The sequence below is a fragment of the Lycium barbarum genome, chromosome 3 (assembly GCF_019175385.1).
Source record: "Lycium barbarum isolate Lr01 chromosome 3, ASM1917538v2, whole genome shotgun sequence".
Classification (NCBI taxonomy): Eukaryota; Viridiplantae; Streptophyta; class Magnoliopsida; order Solanales; family Solanaceae; genus Lycium; species Lycium barbarum.
Window position 1 is genome coordinate 109,928,225 of NC_083339.1, and position 8,542 is coordinate 109,936,766.

The following is an 8,542-nucleotide window of genomic DNA, read 5'->3' on the forward strand; positions in this document are numbered from 1 at the left end:
TATTCTACCGCTCCTCTGGTATGAATCCAACGCATACTCCACCTTCGATGAGAGTTGTAGAGCTTCATGCCCACTAAGTGTTTGATAAAATGTTTTAGTATATTTCACTATATTTCAGTGTACTGTTTCAGTATATTTCGCTGTATTTCAATGTATTTCTAATTTATGAAATAATTTTTGATATATTTCATTGTATATACGCATACTATAATTTAATATTTTTTAAACAATCAACCATATTTCATTGTATTCCAGTGTATATTTTTCTGTATTTGGAAGTATTTCTAAAAGTTTAGAATGGAGTAATTTGGAGAGTGAAACGTGGTTGTCGTGATTATTGTTGGTGGTAGAGGAAGTGGCAACAAGGAGAGCAGTGGAGGATCTCCAGCCAATGGCCGAAGGTCAGCCATAACAATTCGTCTGTTAAATCTCCATGGATGGGCCAAAAGAAGAGGAAAATCCTTCTTATGTTTGCTGATCATGTGGTGTTGTTTATCTTATGAGTGATGAAGAATAGTATTGATTATAGCAATATGATATTGTTGCATCATCTAGGAGCAAGAGAATAGGTTGTTGGTGTAGAAACACTATTGATGAGAGTTGTGGAGCTTCATGCCCACCAAGTGTTTGATAAAATGTTTTAGTATATTTCAGTGTATTTCTGTGTATTAACAAACAATATATTTAATTTTCAGTATATTTCAGTGTATTATTTTTGCCATTGATTATGCGTATTTCAATACATCTCAGTGTATTTATGTTTATATTTTATGTTTATATTTAATTATTTTTGCCATTGATTATGTGTATTTCACTGTGTTTTATCTAATTTTAGTATATTTTCATTGTATTATTTTTGCCATTGATTATGTGCATTTCAATATATTTCTACGTATTTCTATTTGGAATGGAGTAATAGGGGGAGAGAAAGACGTGAGCTGTTATTGAAACATCAGCCGTTATGCGTGAAGTATGGTTGATTTAATTTAACTTACCATTTCAAAAGAAAAAGAAGAATTTGTTCAAAAAATATAGCCTATTTTTACTCAACCCGACTTTGTATTTTCGGGTATTTCACTGTATTTCAAAAAAAAAATAGAATGAAATCAAAATTACCTTGTTGATAATCGAATTTTTCAACTGTTCTTCACTACGACAATGTAAAATCACTTGTTCGTAAATTACAGATTTTATTAGCTTGAATCAGATTGTTGAAAAATTTTCAAAGGTGAAAGAAAATTTTACTATATTTTTGGAAAAAGAAGATGCTGAGTTTTTTTGAATTCAAAAACTTTTGAATGGAGTGATTTTGATTGACAGACGTTAGCTGTAATGGAACCTCATGAGGTTTGCGTGAATCATGGAACCATTAGTACAAATTACCATATAATTTGAAAAAGATATTTATTGCCATAAATATAGCTGTGTTTTACTCAACAGTCGTGCTGTATTTCACTGTATTTCAAAAACGCGAGATTCAACTGAAATACAACTACGAATTGTAAATCTTCAACTTGTAGCTATAACTTGTTAGAAGCTATTTGAATAAGTTTTACTTAGTTTAAAGGATACTATAGTTAGGGTGTTTGTCCAGCTGTCAATGAACTTAATTAATCCGGTTGGTTTAACGCTATTCTATCTCTCTCATTTTATGTGTCACATTTTTCATAGTGTATTTTGGTTTTATAGTCTTTTACAAATTTAATTTTAGTTTTTTATAAGAAATTTTCATTTTCATATATGAGAGATTTGAAAATAACACACAAGAGATCTGAAAAGGTTATTTTTTTCATTCAAATTGTAAGTGGCGGCCATAAGAGACAATTTACTCAAAAGAAAAATGTCACCTTTTTATATTTATAAATAATTTAAATTTAAACTTCTAATTTTACTTGTTTCATAATACAAATTTCAGAAGCTTAATTTTTTTCTTAAATTCGGTGTATAATTAAACACCATCACATCAATTAGAACGGACCAAATAGTAAGCATTAACAGTGACAAACGCAAAGCCCCACAAAATAAATTGCTGGTGAGATTTGCTCATTTCTCCTTGATTTGTTTATTAACAAGAGATTGCAGGAATATAAAAGCTCTCAAAATCCTCTGAAGATTTCCTAAGTCACAGTTAATTAGTGCGTGTACTTATTATTAAGCTGAAAACATATTAATTAGTGGAAGTACAGATGGATAATTTCCACTCAATGTTTTCTTTTCAACAAGACAATGATAATGATAACCACCGGCTCCTTTATCCACCAACAAACACCAATTCTTCTTCTTTTCTAAATTATCAAGACACCGCTTATGTCCAAGATCTTGTTACGGATCTTGCTCCATTCGATTCATTATTGGAAGTGGACACAAATTACTTTAACTTGAACAACACCAGAAATATCAAGACGAGGAGCAAAAAGTTGCAGAAATCATCTCTTCAAGTTAATGAAAACACTAGTGCTGATCGAAAGCAGAAGAAAATAAGACACAGGGAGAACGAACGGCAAAGAAGACAAGAAATGTCAAATCTTTATACTTCTCTTAGGCAACAACTTCCTCTTGAATATATCAAGGTTCGTATTTCTTTTTCATTTAATTACTTGCAGTCTTGCTACAGTGGCGGAGCCACATGTATCCAACGGGTGTCAACCGACACTCCTTCGCTGAAAAATTATACTGTGTAGATCTGTAAAAAATAATTGTTTTATGTATATATGTGGAATCTCCTTAATTTCTTTGTATGTTTATTTTTTCATATTTTGACACCCTTAATAAAAATTCTAGTTCCGCATTGCACCCATAAAGATAATATTAGCCGATTGTTTTTGCATTTCTAATAATCGGATATCCCGTACCAACTGGCGTAGCTACATAGACCAAAGAGTGTGAGTTGAAAAATTATATTTAGTACATAAAAAATTATATTTTGTAGATATGTCAAAAATTACTTCATATATAAATATATATTAACCCTTGAATGCCCTTTGTAAAATTCATGATTTAGCCAGTACTATTTTATTTTGTTAGTGAATAAATTCTCTGAACAAATATTATGTTGAATTTTTTCAGGGGAAACGTTCCACATCGGACCATATTCTTGAGGCAGAGTTATATAGAACACCTGCAGAAGAAGGTTAGGAATTTGGAAGATAATAGAGATAAATTGAAGAAGGCTTTAAGTTCAAGCAAAGTTGATTATCCCAAAAGTGGATGCTCGACATTATCTAGTGAGTCCTCAAGAACAATTATGGAAGTGAGGCCATGTTTGGATGGCAAAGAGATATTGATAAATTGGAATGTCACGAACGAAGGATGTTGTCTATCAAGGGTTCTTGAAATTCTACTTCAAGAAGGTCTTAGCATTGTGAATTGCAGCTGCAATAAAGTAAATGGAAGGTTACTTCACTCTATCAGAACTGAGGTATAACCCTAGGCAATTGATAAATTCAACTCATATGTTGAATATCTTTTACTACTTCTAGTACTTACTCCCTTTTGTCTTGTTGTCTGTGAACCTTTTGATTAGGCATAGTATTTAAAAGAGAAACAAAGAAAGTCTTTTGGATCTTTCTAACATGTTACGATATTTATGTGACTATAAAATCATCTTATTAAAGATAAAGTGGAAAGTCTAAAATTAAAATGTTTGTGGTTCATAGTACAATCCTCTGAGCTAGAGGTCTCCATCTCTACTTGATCTGTTCCCGGGAGTGCTCTAATTAAATGAAATTATCATCTTAGCGTCAAGATATTTTTCCGTGAGACTTTCCCAACAATATAGTTATTGTAGTAGAGTTCAACCATCAAGTTACAAATGTCACTCTTTTCTAAATGGACATGTGTCACTCTTTTCTAAATGGACTAAAAAGAAATTTCACATAAAATCAAACAAATGGAGCTAGTAACATTTTGAATGAGTAACACGTATTCATTTCATTTTTTGTTGTGAATATATCTGCAGGTTAGTTCTCCGGCAAGTGTTGATGCTTATCAGCTCCAACAAAAATTAGCAGCTACTATTCAAACTGATATAAGCTTCAAGTAATTAAATCTACCATATTTCTGTTTTTGTCTTAACATTTATATATGATCAACGTTTGCCTAGCTGATGTATAAAAGGAAAGTAGAATTTCAATGCTGAAAATTCATTAACTAGTATGTTTCTCGTAAATCTCTTGCGGTTGTGATGCATTTCAGCTATATAAATGTTCTTGACAAACAAGAACATACTTCCTGCGTTCCAATTTAAGTGTCTTACTTTCTTTTTTGGTCTGTCTCAAAAAGAGTGTCTATTTCTATTTGGTAAATAGACAATTCAAATACTATACACGTCAAATTTAAAACCACAAAATTCAAAGAACATTTTAGAACATTACACACATCTTTAATTTAGAACCACAAGATTGAAACGGTCTCTCTATATTTCTTAAACTCTGTGTCCAGTCAAACTAAACCACTCAAATTGGGATACGGGGAGTATATAATTAGTAGTTAGAATTTTTTTCATGGTCGAATTCATTTCACTCAGCTTTCTGTTCAAACTAATTCTATATATGATGAACCTTATTGGCATTCAATAAGGGAAGAATCAATTAAACAAGTTCAGTTTGCTATTAAGGAGGAAAACGCCTTGTATGATCAGCCGTTGCTTATGGTATTTCTCAAATTATAGAAGGCATGGAGAATTAATAGCTAATTACTGATCTCGATTTAACTAGGATATTCTTACTAGTGATCAGCAAGCTCAAGATGAATCTTGATATAGAAATATAATACCATCTTACAGTTGACAATTATTTCCACTGGATTTTGGTTTTGCACCCAACTAAGTTACTATTTTCTAGCTTCCATTTAGTACTATAGTACAAAGTTAAGTTCTTATGAATATAGTTTATGAGGTCTGTGAGCCATATTTGCGAAATACTTGATAGACCCATTTGGATTCATGAGTTGTAATTCTCATGTTTAACAGTTTAGAACTTAGCAATTGCTCTTCAAATAGATTATAAAATTTCCTCTGGTTACTGAAATCTCAGTGTCGTAACTATATGACTAGCAACTAGCAATGTCAAGACTCAAGAGTGAGAAGACCAAAAAAAAAAAAAAAAAAAAAAAAAACTGTCTAGTTATAAGCTATTGAATTCCTGCGTCTGCGAGGATTTGAAATCAGCAATCAAGATGGATCCCACATGCTACCTATAATTGATCCATCCCACATGGAGTATAGCTAGAGAGGTTTCCCGCTGAAAGACGCCGACTTGCTAATTTCTTGGTTAAATGAAGCTAATGAAAACCAAATGCAAATTTAAATCACTGCATAGGGAATCATAGTAACCAAGTTACTAGGAGTTTAATTTCCCCTCTGGCCCTTCCGAGAGTTATATACAACATTCATAATTAGCTGATTGGTAGTGGTAATTATTACTTCCTCCGGTCCATTTTATTTGTCATGTTTCATTTTTGCAAATCTCTTTAGAAAACATTAACTAAAATGGTAATTTAACTAAATTATTCTTATTTATTATTTGATTTCAATTTAATACTACTCTTTTTTTCACTATATTTATTGAGTAAGGAAAAGATGGAAACTAATTACTACTTCCTTTGTCCCAATTTATGTGACACACTTTTCTTTTTAGTCAGTCTAAAAAAGAATGTCGTCTTTCTATATTTAGAAACAATTTAATTTTATGAGATGATTTACAGTCACACAAATATCTAAAGCTGGTTCTGGACCACAAATTTCAACGGTTTTTCTTTCTTTCTTAAACTCCGTGCCAAGTCAAGTGTTGCTACATAAATTGGGACGGAGGGAGTAATAATTAGTTATATCTTGATTTTTTAAAATGACAACTATTTTGAATCATCTATTTTTAGCAAGGACGATAAGTAAAATGGACCGGAGGGAGTAGTTCATTATCTTAATCTGATTACTCTAATCGGCTCCCAAATTTGGTACCTCCATTTCACAAATTAATTCTGGATTTGCTGAGAAAATAGTCCATTACTGTAAGCTAGGTTCAGTTGTGGAAAGCATGTAACCATCTTATAAATTCCATTTTTTCACGGAAACAACATTATGTTCTGCCCTTTTTTTGTTTTGTTTTTTGTTTTTCTCTCAGTGTCCGGAACTCTATTTGTGGCCTTGACTAATTTGGATTTGCACCGCGTAAGACTCATAAAAAAAAACACGCTTTATACCAGATTTTTTTTCATTCTCGTGACTTAAACTTGAGAACTCTAATTAATAAAATAGTAATTCTATTATCCATCGGTACCTTGATGGTGCAATGGACCACAGTTATGTGAACATCGACTTCTAATTATCACTCTCCAGCAAATGAAAAATTGGGGTTGGGGGGGCGGGGATGTGGGGGTGGGGGGGAGGAGATTTTTTTTAGCTTATTATATGTGTCCAACGTAACCTCCGTGGAAAAAGCAAAAAAAAAAAGGTTACTCCAACCTGAAATGGTATAGCAGACCAGAAATTGGAATGAAGGGTATAAGTAATGGATTTTAGTCGGCATCTTTTGCTGACCTTCCCACAAATTGACGGCCTTTAATTTGTTTTTGGTTTTCCAAACAGTGTACGGTATTTGTATTGAGTCCTGATTAATTCATATTCACGTGACGCCCATTTAAGGAGAAACGCTCTCTTACAGAATTTTTTCATACCTAAGACTTAGCCCAACCAAACCTCTAATAAGGGCAAAGAGACCCTATCTATCCCACCATAACCCCTGTGATAGTTTTCTTTCTAAACGATAAAGTACTTATTGCTGCTACGCTATATATCTTACTAGTTACAAGTCATGACCAGTAGTTATTAGTCAAAATTTTGTTATACGTTATTAATGAATTTAGATAGTTAATCAAGTATAGAGAAGAAGCTTTTTATGAAGTTCAAACTATTTTTTATGAAGTTCAAACAAACCCTTGGTTCGTGCTACTGGTCTAAGGATTGATTTTGATTTTCAAAGTTTTGGGTTGCTTACTTGCTTCCTGTAGAAATGGAATTTTGGCCCTTTACAATTTTTTTTTGTTAATTTTATAACCTTTTTATAAGATATCTTCATTTTTTATTCATAAGATATCTGAAAAAAACACATAAGAGATCTGAAAAGACATTTTCTTCTATTTAAATTGTAAAAGGTCAATAGATCTTATTTCCTCGTTGCTTCATGGGTTTGGGATTTCATATATATTAAATTGTACCATGTAAATAATTTTAATACAAACAAACCCATCATTAAAAAAAAAAAAATACTAATTCGTACTTCGTAAACACTGCATTATTAATCTTTGCATAGCTAATTTTTATATAACTAATCCGTGCATAAATTAATTTAAAACCGAACAACCAGAGGCGTATCTAGCGTGTCAGATGGGGGTTCAATTGAACCCCTAACTTTCGATGCGGAGCATAAATTTATGTGTAAGAAATTACTAAAACTGTAATAAATAGAAGATATGAACCCATAACTTTAAAAATATAATGATTTTAATGCTAATAATCTTAGGATTGAACTCATAGAGTGTAAATTCTGAATTCGCCCTTGCGAATAACTCGTAAGTGAGTGAACAATGCCGGAGAGAAAGTCATTGTTAGAAAAGCAAAATAATACTCATCATAGTCATAAAATTCCATATTGGATTTTTAATTTATAGGGTATTATCGTGCCAAAAATTTCAGTATTGAAAGTAAATAGGCAAAATTAATGATAAGAACTTGCAATTTAATAAATAAGAAAAATGATTCTAGAAATTAAATAGAGGACAGACTGATATGAAGATTTGTAGGTGATGGGGTTAGCAAAACGTGGGTCCCATAGGTTCCACCTTCAGTCCTACCATGACATCAGCAATTTTTGAGGGTATCTAAAATTCCCAAACGTAGAAATATTTACTAATTTATACATAGCTAATATTGGAATATAAGCTGGAGTAACAGGGCAAATTAGAGCTTTAGAAAGGCCCCACACATTAGTTAGCTTACGGAAAAAAGGAGAAATCGTTGGTATTTGTGACAATTAAAGAACATAGTCCAACTTCTGCTGAATATTGTACAACAGCCCTAAGCATGAGCTAAGCCTAACTTCTATAAAATGCCAAGATTGGCCCTGTGGTCGGCAAGGAGGATAATGTGAAGCTCCTGAAACTCTTCCTTGTATAATAGTAGTAAAGTAATACTCCCTCCGTTTTAATTTATATGAACTCATTTGACTAGGCACGACATTTAAGAAAGAGAGAAGACTTTTGAAACTTGTGGTTCAAAATAAGCCTTGAAAATTTGTGTGGCTGTAAATCATTCATAAAGTGAATTTGTTTTCAAATTAGGAAAGATGTCATTCATTTTGGCACGGACTAAAAAGGAAATAAGTTCAAACAAATTGAAACAGAGGGAGTATAAATTAACAATAAGGTCTTTTGGTCACACTATTTTGGCCCCAACGACCCAAATGAGGTAAATTCATATGATTATTTAGGATAAATTTAATAATTTGTGCTTACTTAATATCATTTCTATCCTTTTTTCTCAAAGTTT

The 8,542-nt window shown here is 32.0% G+C and overlaps 1 pseudogene; it reads left to right on the top strand.

The window, feature by feature from the left end:
• Positions 1-2,048: 2,048 nt before the first annotated feature.
• On the top strand, positions 2,049-4,132 carry LOC132634002 (transcription factor bHLH118-like; annotated as a pseudogene).
• Positions 4,133-8,542: the final 4,410 nt, after the last annotated feature.